We start from the raw sequence: 16,392 nt of genomic DNA on the forward strand, positions 1-16,392 counted from the left end.
TCTTAAATTCAAGTACCACCCTGGGGTAGGCAGCTGCTGTGGCTCTGGCCCTGGTGACTGCCCCAGGCTGGAATGGCTTATGCAATGGGGGAAGTACAAGGGAAAACGTGGTACAGCAGGGGTTGTCAGCTGGGGGTACACGCAGGCAGGCAGGAATGGAGCGCCACCACCCTGCGCCTCTGCCTCCCAGGAGCAGGGACGGGGCAGGGGAGAGAGGGGTGTGAGGGCAGCAGTGCCAGCTAGGGTGGGGGTGGCGGGGAGGGGGAAAGCGTGCACACAGCAGCTGCCGCTGCTTCTCACCCCCTCGCGCTGCCAATGCTCTGGCCGCACGCCACACCCCCCCGCCTCCAGCCACCAGGGGGCCACTTACTAAAAAAGGTTGAAAACCCCTGCAGTACAGGAGAGACCATGTGGTCAGAGCCCCTGGGAAGCATGGGGGAGGGGGTGTACAGCAGGGAAAGCACAGGGGAAACTGTGCAGTTTGAGGGGGAACTGCAGGGGAGATCACACAGCATGAGAGGAGCTCCTGCTACTCTGGCTGGGCTGCAGCCAGAGCCACCACACAGGGATGGGGAGAGTGTAGGGGAGGGAGTGGCTGGCAGGGGCAGGGCAACTGGCTGGGGTCTGCACTTGAGATCTCCAATCATTAGATTCTATATATGGAGAATTGTAATAAATTTATAATTTTTCATGTACAGAATAATTATAAGGGGGGGGGGGTCCTTTTAAAAATTTAAAGTGGTCTTGGCTTTGGATAAATCTGACAGTAAAGAACACTCAGGGTTACTATCCTAATTTAAAAACATAGCAAAACTTCATACTGTCCATGATCACAAATGGACTTTCAATTGTTCTTTATTGTACAGCTTTTCAGAGCATACACTTTAAGGACTACATATGCCAAATTTGAAGTTTAAGAAGTTCAGCTGCCATTATGGGGGGGAGGGGGAGAAGTACCACAACAATTTTAAAGAAATGGAATTTTTAAGTTAACACAACCAGAAGAATTTTAGGGGTGCACCAATGAAGATTTTTTGGGCCAATACTGATGGCCGATTATTAACAAGCCATATCAGCTGATACTGATCCAATTGTCAATATGCAGCCCGGCAGCTTGGGAGAGCAGTGTCCGGCTGGTAAGTCTCTTGGTGGGGGGAAGGGGCAGATCGAGGCCACTGTGGTGAGGGAGGGTGTGGGGCTGGGGCTGGTTCCAGGACAGAGCCATGAGCAGCAAATCCAGGGGGCATGGGGAAGGGGGGGTAACTCCCACCACTGCACACACCCCTGGGGGAGCCATGGGGGCATGTGCCCCCCCAATCCGTGTGCAGGGTAGGGGCAGTGTGGCGCCAGGGATGCATGCAGCAGTGGGAGCTGCCCCCCTCCACTCACAGTGCCGTCCCACACCCAGCCTCAGCCTCACTCCTTCCCTCACTGCAGGGGCCTCAGTTGTCCCCCCCATTCCTTCCCCACCCCCAACACACTTACCAGCTAGACGCTGCTCTCCAAGCTGTCAAGCTGGCCGCATGCATGCTGTGGCTAAACATGCACATGGCATTTATTGGCGACATTATCAGCCACATCAGCCAAAAAAAAAATGCTGACTGCCAATAACATCAATTTTCCTTTTATCAGTGCCAATACGATATGTACCTCTAAAGAATTTTGCTCCAACTTTCAGACAGCCACCAGAAGGTAGGCACAACCCAAAAATATCAGTACCAAGAACAGTGAGAGTGTGGTAAGTGAAAGAAAACAGTATGATGATGGCACTTTTAATCAATCACCTGGGATGCTTCATATCATCTCACCACATTAAAAACCTATGAGTGATTAAGTCTTAAAACTCCCCTTTGAGATGGCTTTAAGGAGCAGTCAGGTTAAAGTAACTTGCCCATGGGAATGCCACAGTAAGCCTGAGCACCAGGATTGCAACTTAAAACTCCTAACCAGTACACTATGACAGTCTTACACAAGAAGGACAACGCAAAGGCAACATCAAAAGCACATCTACAACCTTTTCAGTGTGCTGTAGCCTCTCTTGTATTTGAAGACAGGATGATATAAATATTGTAATCTTTACCTAAGGAACTTACTCTGTGAGCATGAATTCAAGTCTCCTGATACAGGTATCCAGCAGTTATTTTAAACATTAACAAATTCAAGATACATACAGTTGTATGTATACCCACATCTACATGGTAAATTTACTGTGCTTGGGAGCAGCATACCACACTACTCTGCCTGGGCTGGAAATAATGTAACAGCATCCATGCAAGCACTGAGCACAGGTGAATTAGCATAGGAGGAGAGGGAGCAAAAAGCTAACCGAGTGTCACCAGGCAGTAACAATTAGCTTAGCTGCACTGCCATAGCAATGCAGCTGTATTTCTTTTGGTTTATGAGGCAACTTGCATGAAGGGGCTGAACATGCTTGAGGGCACAGCTCTCAGGCATGGTAAATTTAAAACTTCCCATGTAGACATGGTCTCTCCTATAAATATGAGCGGAAAAATAGTATGTTGTCATTTCATTGCATCTTCTGTCCTTAAAAAGGAAACCAGCTGTACAACTTAGAGCAGAGACATGGCTAGAGCTTTTCCTCAGTGCAAAAAAAGCTTATGCATAAGCCTCCTTGCATATTTCTGATGAAATAATAAAAATCAAGAATTAAATACAGTATTAATTTTCATATGTGAATATCCCTTATTGGGAAAATTTGGCAGGGTGCATACACTTGCTTAAAATGACATTAAAAAAGGGTGTTTTTTCCCTAAGGGAAAAAAAAGAGAGATTGAAAGGAGAGGCGGAGAATGGTCTGGAATATGGGAGCATATAATTCAATCCAGATTGTATGCTAATATTCTGTTCACACACCACTAGCCTTATGGTACTACATACAAATAAAAATAAAAATCTGTCCAGTTAAGTTTAGGAAGTTGTTTTGTGGACCAAAATTTTTCCTTCATGGAAAACTGGATTTACTTTCTAATTCTGACTCAGAAATTAAGCCAAGCTTGCTTGTTTCTAATGTATATTTGTCTTTAAACTGGAGACTATGCTCAGGACACAGCCTCAGCCTCTACCAGTCAAGCAGGCAGGCATCTGGTTTGCTCTGGTCTCTGCTGGGTCCCTCTACCTTCCCTTTCTCCATTGACAACAAAACAAGGGGGAGGAACAAGATCAGGAACTTTCTTGCCTGGTATACAAGGCTGTTAGATATTAAAGCTGTTGACTGCAGCTGCAAAAAGCTCAGTTCCAACTTATCAGAAAGAGTGGAAATAGTGGATCTGAGGGGGACAAATGGGTTCACAAAAGCTTCTCTCTGAGAAGTCACAAGCAATGTTATAATAAACAGAAACTAGGAACTACCAGCCCCAAAATACACTTCATAAGAAGATTGAAAAAGGGGTTGCAATGTAGTAAAAACACGATTGTCAATCTGAACAGCAGAATTTGACATTCAGACTCTGATTTCACTTACAGTAGCTCCACCTGCTTTAGTTATCACTTCAACAGAGACCATTTCAGTATGCATCTTCACAGGCCACATGCAAGAGTTTAGCATGTTGCCAGAGTGAAGAAACATGCAGATACTATCACAGAAACTTAAAAACACCTGTTGTCAAGCAAGTAGCAACTCTTTTCCTAATCCATAATTCATGTCATTGCTTTACTCTTTACTTCTGACGCAGATTTTCTTATTTTAAAACATAAATGATTTAAATGTTATAGGATAAAAGTGTGTCTTAAGCTGTCAACCTAAAAAAAATGGAGAGAAACAAGTAACACTTTCCTGTGTACTGCCTTTTTTTAAGTCAGAAAAGTCTTCAGATACACTGTAGTTATACTGGCAGATCACACTGTCTAGAGAGTTTTAGTTTCCACTGTTACAGTTTCCTTCTCAAACCATTAAGATCTGAGTTCATTTTGATCAGGTCGGGGTTGGGAAGGACTGAAAAGATACCCAAAAAAGCTCAATCAGGGGTGGTTTTGTCAGTTTATTTTGGCTTCCAATAAGTAAACTTTCATCTGGCCTAAAATTCCTATAGGAGAAGCTGTAAATGCAAAATGAAGGGGAGAAAAGAAAACGTAATTTAAAATACCTCCATTTTGACCAAGCAAAAATGGTACTTGAAGAAATAAGAGCAACCATGATGTGAACCACTGTCCGTTTCAAAGAACATTTTCTTGCAGTTATAAGCTATAATGTTCAATGTGCTGGCAGAAAACATGCTGAATAAGTCTAATGCTAGATTACCCCCTTACATAACAAAATGTTCAAAGATATCATCCACTTCATATGCTTGACATCAGTGGTATGATTTTTATTTGTATAAAAAACAAAACAAGCCAGGTAAGCAGAGCTCATAAGGCTGCTTGAAATCTCATCAATTTACAGATCTCATCACTGGAAACTCCCCAGCTGCCCTCCCCTCCCCTCCCTCAAGCTTATGTAAAAGTTAATTTGGGTTGTAACTTCAAAAGAAAGGAGGGGAGGGAAAGGAATTACCAAAACTAATCTGAACCTCCTAAACCTCCAGCATGTTTTGGGGTCAGTTTAAACAAGCCTTGCTGCAAATGTGTTTCACATTATTTCCATAGTTATTATACAACTAGAGGCCCCATAGCCATATACTGGTGAATGGGTAAGGGCCTTCCCAATAAAGTAAGGGAAATTATTCCATTTTTTCCTCAGTTGCCTGCTATTTCATTCACAATTCATCCAAAAGCATTTATAAAGAAATAAATCCTTGTCATCACCCATATCTCCTCCATGTTTTTTTTACTCCTGGTCTAACTTGAGTGTTTGCCTTTTACACTGGAAGTGAATGGACTGTCCCTGAAACTTTGCGTCACTTGTATGCCCTGTAAAACTAGAAACATCATTCCAGTCCTGACCTGAAGGCAAGTTCTCCATTCTGCCTCAAGTCATCTATGCTCCAGCTTTTTCTAATGAACAGCTGGCAGACATCTTTGCAACAGATGTTGCAAGAAGTTAAAAAAATTAATCTTTTTAAAGGCTTTTGTACTTCATGTTCACTGTCCTTTCCTGGCCAAATTAAAAGGTTTCCCCTTTATTTTCAGTCTACGAGTAATATTCTAGTTCTTTACAAAAGCCTCTAATAAACTATATATACTAACAAACGATTTTTTATATATATATATATATATATATATATATATATATATATATATATTTGTCCCTTGCAGTCAAACACCAGGTTCCCAAGAGCCTGTAGTGTCTAGGTCCCAAGAGAAGTAGTGTGTAGATTAGTAAATTTAGACTCTCACACACTCTCCTCATGTAAAAAGTCACACGTTAGTGCTGCTTCATACACTGCAGAGTTTGGGCTGGCCCCCAAGAATCCAACAGCTGAGGATCTGCCTTCCAAGTGTTCCTCCTTCATGGGTTTACAGTTCTAACTCTCTGACACAGAATAGCTCTGTGGGCCAAATTCTGAGACCACTATCTGGCCTGCTGGTAGTCCAATGGGCCACCACATGCTGCAGGGCACAGCCAGTCACAGAATTCAGGGTCCCTGGACCCTGGCGAATTTGGCCATGAGTAACAAGGTAGCAAGTGAGGGCTTGCTTGCTCTGCTGCCACCTGATCCCCAACCCAGGTTGCTACTCCTAGAGCCAGAACCACCACAGCTGCTGCCCAATCCATTGATCCAGTCTGAGAGGAGCCCCCATGGTCCTAATTTGGCTAAGGGCCTGGGGTAAGTTTGACACCCTTAAAGGCTATTTGTGTTAATTATCACAGAACATAAAAACATTGCAAAGGAACATCTTAAACATATTTTACTCAAAGAAAAAGCACAAAATTCAATTAGAGCTGTAAAGCATAACTCCTAGATTCAAGAATGTTTCTTGTTTCCTCATCCCTTGCAAAAGCCCTCCGGGTCACAGACAGTATCCTTCAGTAACAGGACTCTTCTGCACTATATAACCCCTTTTCCTCCTGGCAATGGTCTTCCCTCTTGTTCATTAGCTTCAGCTTTTAGTTGTTCAAAAAGACCTTTGCTGCAACAAGAAATCTGGATTCCCCCTCTTACTCTCTCTTGTCAGTTTAGGAAGTGAGCCACAGCCCTGCCAAAAGTAACCTTTCAAATGCTGAGCCTTTGCCTGGTCCCCTCCAGTAGGTTGACTGGAGTTTATCAAATCCATTCAAAACTTTTCCTAGAAACAGGCATTATTAGCTACCCAGAGAATTTAACCCACTAACAAATAGGACTATATTCAAGCAACCAGTGTTCCAGTATTCCTAAAATACAGGCATCGGACAAGTTCATCATAATACTACTCTGTAACTGGACATCATTTGGGTACTTGTATCAATGCCACTGAAGGTGCCAAAAGCTATGTTTCATAAATATCACACAAAAAGTTCATTTCTATGAATATACTGGTAGTCTGGTATATATTTAGTACCCTGGTATCAAAAAAGCAATTCTCTAAACCCATTTATTCTTTAGAGCGTGGTACCCCCTTTTCTCTCTCATCACCATTTTTTAAACATGTAGCAGATTCAGAAGAATTGCATTTTTGACCTCTTTAGTCCTTCAGATGTACTCAATGCCACATTCATCTCTCTTTTGGTGGAACCACCATATTGCTACTACTACTACGAGCGTGGGTCTCTGAGCTGCAGTCTCTTTCCCCCTTCCTTTTACCAAATGTGATGGCATGACAACTAACTGCATTTGGTACCTGGAAACTCTTTAAATCAACCACTCTTGAGGAAAAGTTGCTCAAAAAGAGCTTCTAAGTTAGGAATGTCAAAGGTCTGGCCTGCAGGCTGGATCCAGCCCACAGAGCCCATTACCTATTCCCCTGGTGCTGGCCTGCAGTAGCCCAGTCTGGGGCCATCCTTCACTCCGCAAGTCAGATCCAGCACCCTCCCCCCCAGTCAACTTATCAGACCCAATGCCCAGTGCCCCTGCTCCAGCCAGTCTGGGATGCATCATTCATGGCATCTGCTCCAGGATGTGGATGGTGTGCAGCATGGGTCCCAGACCAGTTGGGAGTAGATGCCATGTGCACCACTGTCCAAGACCAGCCAGAATGGATCTACCATGTGAAGGAAGTCTGTGTGTCTGGGGGCCTAATGCAGCCCACAGGGCTAGCCCTGTGCTATTCATCTGGCCTGTGTGGCCACGTAGATTGACACCCATGTTCGAAGTTATGTTTATTGTTGGGTAAATAGGCAGCAAGATACAATGTGTAGCATGTATATCCCTGGTTCTTAATTACCCTTTATATCTCCCCTGCAACGTTCAGATAAATTCCATTTAGACTAGGTAGGAAAGACTGTACTGTTCTCAAGGTATCTCCAACAGAGATTAACCTACAGATGCCAAGAGCTCCACACCCTCATTCTTAGAAAGCAATCTTTAATGATTTAGCATCTTTTTGATTCCAGGCCAGTTTAAATTTTTTAAGGCTGGATCTACATATATTAAGCCAGCACAAAGGGGATCTGTTCCTTTTCTTATGAACACCATCTCAAGTTAAATGATTTAAAATTAAATTGAAAGTAAACAAACTCCAAAAACATTTTCCATTAATGTTATTAATTGATTAAAAGACTTTTGAGACAATAGTCACCTTTTATAGACTGCCTGGAAGATTGATGGATTAACATCTGCTTTATGGGACAAACTTTTTGAACAGCATTACAGCAAGATTGTTGTATTTAAAAATGGTTTTCCATTACAAAGACTCTCTTCTTTATGTAATTCACAAAGATAGAATTATATGGAGTACTGGGAATTCCACAGCTAACAGAAAAGCTGGTAAAAAGTGTTTTTTAATAAAATTTTAAATTAGACTGTATCAAAAATGATTTTTGAAATTAAAAATATTTTATTTTAAAGAAATGACATGACATTAAGGTCTGAACTTACTATGGTTTACTGAATTCAAAGCTACTAAATAGGACACTTGCTGCAGAAATGTTGAAGTCAAACCACTAAACTCACAGCACTCTTAGCTAAGCACCCTGGATTCAAGCTTACTGAAATGTTAAACCAACTTGTGACAGCAGTAAGTTTGCAGGTACAGTAAGAATATTTTAATTTCAGTTAGTTCTATTACCATATTTACTCAAATCCAAAACTAGGTCCCCCTACCCCCCTTCCCATCAATATGGGGGTGAGAGGGCAAGTACCAGCCTGAGGCAAGCAGTGGCTCAGCAATGGCTTTGGCCCAAGGCTTGGAGCGAGCCTGAATGGCTTGCTTGGCAAGGAAGGCACACGTGGCTAGGGAGAGCACAGGGGAACCCGTGGGGTGGGTGTGGGATAACCAGCAGTCTTCCCTGCTCCTCCGCCAACTGTGTCCCCCTTAACTTCTGCTCTTGCTGTAGTCCCCACCTGGCCCAGCTGGGGCCACTGCTGCTGCTGCCTACCACTAGAGGTGCAGCAGAAGGTAAACTGCAGGGGGGGCAGGCACAAAAGACAGGCAGTAGTGGTCAGGCACAGTCACAGGCATGCAGGGGGGGGCAGGGGTTTGGCTCCCTGCCCCCCCAGCTGCTTCTTTCCCTCACAGAGCAGTGGGGAGGGGACCAATTAAAGCAGCCTTCCACTAATTTGGTTCTTTACTTCAAAGGAAGTACAAGACACTTCAGCTGAATTTAGGTCTTTGAAAATAAAACAAACACACACAAGGCATTGGTAAACACTATGCTCAGAATAATGCTTACTTCAGATTAAATGTAAAGACCTTAGGCATTAGCTTCTTAAAGCTACACTAGGGTTAAAAAGAACCCTGGTTTCTTGGTCAAACTCCAAATTGGTTGGTTACACTTAACTTTCCAAATTTTCTCCTTTATCCAAGAAATCAACTCTTTGTTCTTAATGTTCAGTGTTGTTGCATCATTATGTTTGCTGTGTTCCATTAACAAGGAGCTGGATTTCAGTTTTTAGATGAATAATAGTTGCTTGTTACTTATATTCCATACCCTGAGTTGCCCTTTTGCAGAAAGGATTCTACTGAGGCAGTCTGACAAAAACATCACACTGACATTTTAGCATCTTCTGTTATTTCCTGGAGATGATCACGGCTTCTTTTCCTTTTATTTTATTTTATTTTATTTTTTTTAGTGTAGACTACTACTGCAAGGTTTGTTTTAGAGCAAAGTCCCTCCAAAATAGCAGCAAAAAGTTAGACGAGTATGTTCAAACAATGTCTTCTGCATGCACATAAAATGATTATGTAGAGCTATGATGGCTGTAGCCACCAGTGGACCAGCTCTGCTTCCTCACTGTCCCACTTGCTCCAGGCACCACGTAGGGAAGCGGCAGGGGTGGGGAGCTGCAGCCAGGCAGGAGAGTGGAGCACGGGGCTAGTGCTGGTGACACACGAAGCCCATGCCTGGGGGGTGGCAGGAGCTCAGCTGGGTAGAGTGTGGGTGTGAGGGAAGGTGGGGAGTGTGGGGACCCCCCCCCCCACACACTTCCCTCCATAGTACTCAGCACCCACAGCAGGTGGGGGTACTAAGGGCCCGCACAGGCACTGCTGCCCAGTGGCATGTGGCTTCAGCCAGCGCTGCGCATGGGGGAGAGGAGCACAGCCAGGTCAGCCTGCCTCTATCATGCAGCACTCCCCACAGCGTATGCATAGCTCCTGCACTTGTGCACCACTGGGAGAAACCCTGCGTGATGCAGCTGGCTGCCTTCATCGCTGCCCCTGGCCCAGGTCCCAGGACTTTGCTGGAAGTGGAGGGAAGCCCCACCCCCTGTTTCCCTGCAGATTCCTGGGACCTGAACAGCAGGGGGCAGCAAAGGCAGCTGGCTCCATCCTCCATCCTGCAGGGTTTCCCCCGGTGGCACACGAGGTAGGAGCTGCACGTGTGCCACAGGGAGTGCTATGCAATAGAGCCACGTGGGCCAGCCTGGCAACACTCCTCACCCCCATGTGCAGCACTGGTTGGCGCCATGTGTGCCCCTGCATGCTGTTGCTGCCAGCAGGGGCTGTGTGCCATGTGGAGGAGTATTGGGGAGGAGCGTCAGGGGTTCCCACCGCTCCCCTTCACCCCACACCCTGGCCCCACATATATACACCCCCCCCACCAACATACCCTATTGCCCCCACACACAGCCACACCCCCAACCTCACCCCACTATACAGACACCCCCCAACCACACCCCACACAATATACAAGAATAAGACTTTATTTTTGAGTTATAATGCGATCATTTCTATATATTATGCAAACACAAATCATGACAAAAATACTTTTTGTAATAAAATTAAGATAAGTTATAGCAGTCATTTGACTTCCTTTTTTTCTGGTTCCAAGATGGCATCCCTCCCCTCCCAAAAGGAGTATTTCTGAGGGGCAAGGGGGGGGACTTCTAGTCCCAAGATGGCAAACTGGGGGTGGAGCATCTGTCGAGGTGCAGGTCTACCCTTGCAGCCCTCAACAGCTTACCAGAACTTCTTAAGCGGCCCTCCAGCCAAAATAATTGCCCATCCCTAGTTTACATGATACCCAAGAGAAGCCCAGAAGTTTCAAATCACTATTCACAGTGTTAAAAACATTCTGGCCTTCTGTGGTCTGAGTTGTTTGCAACAAAAGAATTACTCTGTTACTTTTCCATAGTCAAAAAATGAGTAAAAGCCAAGAGCTGGCATTTTTCCAGGGGTGTCTTGAGGTAAAGAGGAATGCCTATGGTCTAACAAGGTTGAAAGCCACTGTTCTACATAGACAAAAATTTTGACCTGGGCTCTCCAGGCATGACAGCAGCTGGACCCCTGAGCTTCCAGAGTTTAAACAAGTGCTCTAGGCCCAATATGTGGAACCTAACACAGCCAACTGGTAAAAATCCAAACATGGGGCATTTGACCAGATATGTGACAATGGTACTTTATTCATCCACATAATGGCCTTTTGGAAATTTACTGTCAAGTTCCTTCAGCATGACTAAAACTTGTGTATTAATATCTCACAGACTATTCAATCCAATTTGTGCTACTAGAGATATAAAAGGTGATTTTGTATCATATATACACAGGAAGTTTTACCATCGACAGTATTTACTAGTTAGTAATTTTATGCAGGACGAGTATTGGACCTTTGAGGACACTTCACATTATATACTGCATTTTAATTTAACTACACATTATCTGATCATGTATTTAACTTGCTCTCTCACAATGCATCAAAATAAGCCATTCGGAGTTCATATTGCAAAAAAGGTTATGCAAGAGAATCTATATTCCTGAAATTGAGTTAGGTATGGGTAGGTAAATATCTAAATGCATCATGTTTAGTATGAGCTACTTGTAAAAAAGCACTTTTAAACAAAAGGGTTTTGAAGAGAAGGATTTTCACATGATCTCACTTAGAAAAAATCTGTTTCAAATTGCCCTGCATGTCCTGGCCTCAAGCCTGTTTTATTGAAGGCCTTTCCTGTACAGTTCCATAGGGGATGGGAATCTCTAAGAAGTTTTCCTTAAAAGGATGTGTTAGACGCACACTATATATGGTGTTGTGTAGCTACAGGAGCTAACAGTTCTGAATATGGACAAATATCTATCCTTTATATTCAAAAGCAGACTCAAACACGAAATTAAGAACAATCTTTTGAATAAACATGCTTGCAGAAAAAAAGTGAGTTAACAAAGAAAAACCTCATTGAAACCTCATTGTCATTATCTCCTTACAATATTGATCAAAAACATAGTAAATTTTTTTTCTGCAACTTCAAAACCAAAGTCAAACTAAAACCATTTTCAATATAAAAATCAATTGTACATTTTAACAAACAGGATTACTGAAATGCAATAATACGTCTTTAATTTACAGACCCACCACCACACCTTTGTTAAACTCAACTCAAGAAATAGCTTTCCTTACACTCCTCATTCATAGCAGTAGTGTTCTATCTTTAGAAAGTTTATAGTACGTTTAGGCCCTTCAGTTAATTACATACCTTCGCTTCCCCAACTTTGGATGTCTACTTCACCAAGCTTCATGGTCTTAGAGAAATCTTAGTTTTTTAGAGAAGTAAAATTCTGGAAAGGTCTTTTGAACGAACGGGGGAGCAGGGAAGCAAGGAGCCTAACTGCTTCAAGAAAGAACTTTACTGCTTATGGAGAAGAGGGCATGATAGGAAATGGGTGTTCTTAGCATAGTAGTCTGAGCATGTCATGTAGATCTGAGTACTTGGTATTTCCAGGAAGTGAAAGAAAATTTGATCCTTTCTATGGAAGGTGTCTGGAAACATGACTTTAAGGTTTTTAATATCAGCTCTAGGGGTCAGGAAGAAGGATTTTTCCCTTCTCCATGGATGCATTTCTGGCTCTTGTGGTTCTTCCTTTCCCCCCCTCCTAACCTTCATCTAAAGCAGGGGTTGGCAATGTTTTTTGTCAGTGTCAACAACACCTGCAACCTCGACCTGAAAGCCATGTTGGCATGCTGGGGCAGACGGCAGGGAAGCCACGGGGGGCCCAATCCTTGTTGTGGCAACACAGCCAAACAAAATGCCTTCTCATCACATGCTTTGGCACGTGCCAGGGGGTGTCTATCCCTGCTCTAAAGCAATGTACTTTGGCCACAACTAGAGAAGGCAGTTTGGTTGTGGTAAAGTAAAGAAATGTAGTGCCTTATTCCTTAGGTGCCTGCCTGATCTGCATGCTCAAGGTCAAGCCAAATGCCAAATTTAGAGTCAGGAAGGAATTTTTCTCTAGCCACACTGTCAGACCTTTCCCTGTAACATATACATTGTCTCCTCCCACAAATCACCCAAGCACTTTTATCTAATTTCTTACCACTGTAGTGGCAAAGCTTTGGTTGAGGACCTTAGTCTCCCCTGTCCTTTATCTGTGGCATGTTGTTGATCTTTTTTATGGGACTTTGCAGTTGTGATGTGTGCGCGCCCAAAGTAGCCATTTTGGGAACACTGGGAAAACTGGTTGCAAGTGCAGGGTTTGACTCAAATGACCTACAAGAGGTGAAGAATTTCTACCAAGCCTAATGTCCCTATTTTTAGAATATCATTTTATCAACAACAGCAACAAAAAAAATCTTATGTACCACATGAAATCTCTCGTCAGAGCTTAAGTACTAATTAGCCTTCTACTGTAGTGAAGCATTCACTTTATGAGAGAAACTGCAGATTAAGAGAGACTATGTTATGGCATTTCCAGTGGATTTATTTTTCTGAACAATTAAAATAATTTAGAAACTTAATACTAATATACTGTCTGCATCGGTGACAAAGCTTTTAGGGTAGCTATTTTTACTTGTTTAATCCCAGTTCCAATCTCTCTCCATTTTAGGAGTTTGGATACAAATATGGATAGAAACCTATGCCAAAAAAATACTGGCACAGTCAGTAGGGTGCCCCAGTATAACTATCACAAATAAGAACTGTGAAGTCTTAATGTTACTCAGTTTGTTACAAAGACTTTAGTGCCTTGAGGTATATCCATATGTTAATATTTGAGTATTAAACAGTTTTATTACTGGAGTATCTGAAAGCCCAAATCATACTGTGGGCCCCATTTTGTTAGTCACTGTGAATGCACGTGTACACACCATGTTCCAGAGAGCTCGCAACTGAAACAGGCAAAAAATGGATAATGGGTTGGGGCACAGTAATAAACAGGGATTCGGGCTTTCCACTTCCCATGGAAAAACAGAGTAAACCCCGGATTTTGCCTTTTACCGAGAGGCAAATGCAGATTTCTCATTTTACCAGAGAAACATGCAGATTTTGTCATTTTGCAATAAGCTCCCTGCAGGCTTGCACAGTTCCAGCCTGCAGGGAGCTGGGAAGGAGCAGGAGGAAGGCAGAAAGATGGGGGGTGCCAGGTGCACAGACATGCACATGGTCCCAGGTAGCCTGCAGAGCAGCTCCAGCAGGTAAGTGCAGGGGGAGAGGGGAATTGAGGCCCCTGTAGGGGGAGAGCTGGGCAAGGCTTGGGGCCCAGGACCACAATGTGCAGCTGCAGGGCCCCAGAGGGGAGCAGGATAGGGCTGTGGATGGCTCATCTGTGGGGAGGGGGAGAGCCAGCTCCCCACTGCCACACACACTCCTGGGGAAACAGGGGAGACCCAAGCCCCCCAGATCTGTACCTGGGGCAGATGCAGGCTGCGGGCTCGAGCTCCCACCCTGCTTCCCTCCCTTGGTGTCTCCTCTGCCTGACAGGCACAACCCAGTGTGGCTGGTGACAGTGGAGCCACGTAGGGATTCCTTGCTGCTGCAAGCTGCCCCCCCCGGGTGATGTGCCTCCAGTGCCTGCCGCTGCTTTGAGGGGCACAACCCTGTGCCATAGCCCTCACTGCAGCCCCACGTGCAGGAAGCGTGTCACCAGGGCAGCAGGGGGGCGAGCAGCAGCAAGAAGGTTTTCTGCGCAGCTCCTCTGCTCCCTGCCATGCCAGGTCAAGGGGAAGGGAAGCAGGGAACAGCATGCCACTGTTTATCAGAGAAAACTGGAGTCCCTGGTAATAAACACACCCTAACCACTGTGGCCAGCAAAAAAGGTTTCTATAGTCATCATGGTAGAAGTGATTTTTTTAAGGAGTTACCTGAGGAAAAAATGAAGTAGCACCTACTGTGCATGTATACACAAGATACTTCACTGCAAAGTAGACTAATCTACTGCACAGTAAAGTGTCAACATCTACATGTGTGGCATTTACTGTGTAGTAATCTAGTCTATTGAGCAATTAGCTAGTACCTGTAAATACAGGTACAAGATTAACAGCACAGCAGTAACTACACATTAGCACTTGTGTAAATGCTGACTGGAAGCAAATTTGTTCCCGGTCAGCCACACGGGATCGGGGAGTTCTTTGTTCCTAGTCCTGGCACTGCTCAGCAACCCCCAGGAAGCAATCAGCACTGGGATGGGGGTAATTCTCTGCCTGCCCCCCAGTCCCAGTACTGCGCAGCTCCCAGCTCTCTACAGGAGCTGGAAACCAAGCAGTGCTGGGACTGGAGAACTCTCAGCTTCCCTGCTCAGCTTGGGACACACCAGCAGCTGTCCCAGAGTAAGCCCCCTGCTGGGTGGGGATTCCCTGCTCAGCAGGGGGCTCAGTGGGACCTGTTCCATTCCTGGAGCAGCTGCCAGCGAGCCCGCGGCTGGGCAGGGGACTCGCCAGCAGCTGCCCCAGAAGCAGGACAGATCCCAGTGAGCCCCCTTTCAGGTAGGGAAGTTCCTGCTAGACATGGGGCTCACTAGTAGTTGTGCATCCTGATATACACAGGGCTGGGAGAGCTCTGCCAGCTGCAGCACCAGCTATCTCCTGGCCCTGTGCACATCAGAACCCCTCCTGATGTGCACGGGGCCAGGAGACAGCTGCTGCTGCAGCTGGCAGAACTCTCTTGGCCCTGTATGCATTATGACCATCCCCCTTTCTTCCCTGCCAGCCCCCGCAAGGCTAGCACCCCTGGGGAGCCTGGAGCTCCCCCTGGCTGCTGCAAGGAGGCAGAGCAAGACAGGAGCCCTATACTGGGCTGCTCCTGTTAGGAGTAGATCTGCTCCCAACAAGGTGCACGTGTAGACACACTCAGGGAAGGCTTACTGTGTAGTAAGCCTATATCACATTCAGCATGTGTAAGACATGCCCACTGTATGCTTTTTCAGGTATTTCTCAGACAGGTAGCAACCAAGGAGAAAGCACAAAAGTGTATGAAAGATGAGGTGGTTGGTGAGGAGCGAAGGCTGGAAATATTGCTGGAGAGCAGGCAAGGTTTTAATTCTTCTCAGCTGTGGTGGGTGCTACAGTATTAGCAGCCCTGAAAATGAATAGGTACCATCTATCTCAATGATGCTTTTAGAGGCAAGGCTGCTCCAATAACAATGTAACAAGTCTTAAGGGGATGTGAACAGATGAGGAAGTTGCTCCATATACATGGGTTGAAGCAATGTATTCAATAAAGGCTAATGCCCTTTTCACAATTGTAATGGCTCTCCAGTCTACTTGTGCATCTCTTAAGTGGCTTTTCGTAGATTATAGAGTCGGAAGGGACCCAATGGATCATCGTGTCCAAAATCCTGCCCCAGGCAGGAAAGAGGACCGAGGTCAGACAACCCCAGCCAGGTGACTGTCAAGCCTCCTCTTGAAGACCTCCTACTTAGGTGATAGTACCATCTCTCTTGGAAGCCCATTCCAGACTCTGGCCACCCTTACTGTAAAAAAATTCTTCCTAATGTCTAACCTAAATCTACCCTCCACCTAAGTTTGCACCCATTATTTCTAGATTGTAAGTTTCTAACTGCCATCATGCTGACCAGGGCCTTGTTTCCTTATACTAAGCCCATCTATCTACTGTAGCTTGCTTCTTCGCAACCTGAATTCTATGCTCTTTGGTTCAGAGATGGTCTTGTTCTCTGTTCATACAGTGGCTAGCACAATGGGTTTATGATTTGGGAAGA

The sequence above is a fragment of the Alligator sinensis genome, unplaced genomic scaffold (genome assembly GCF_000455745.1).
Source record: "Alligator sinensis unplaced genomic scaffold, ASM45574v1 scaffold199_1, whole genome shotgun sequence".
In the NCBI taxonomy this organism is placed as follows: Eukaryota; Metazoa; Chordata; order Crocodylia; family Alligatoridae; genus Alligator; species Alligator sinensis.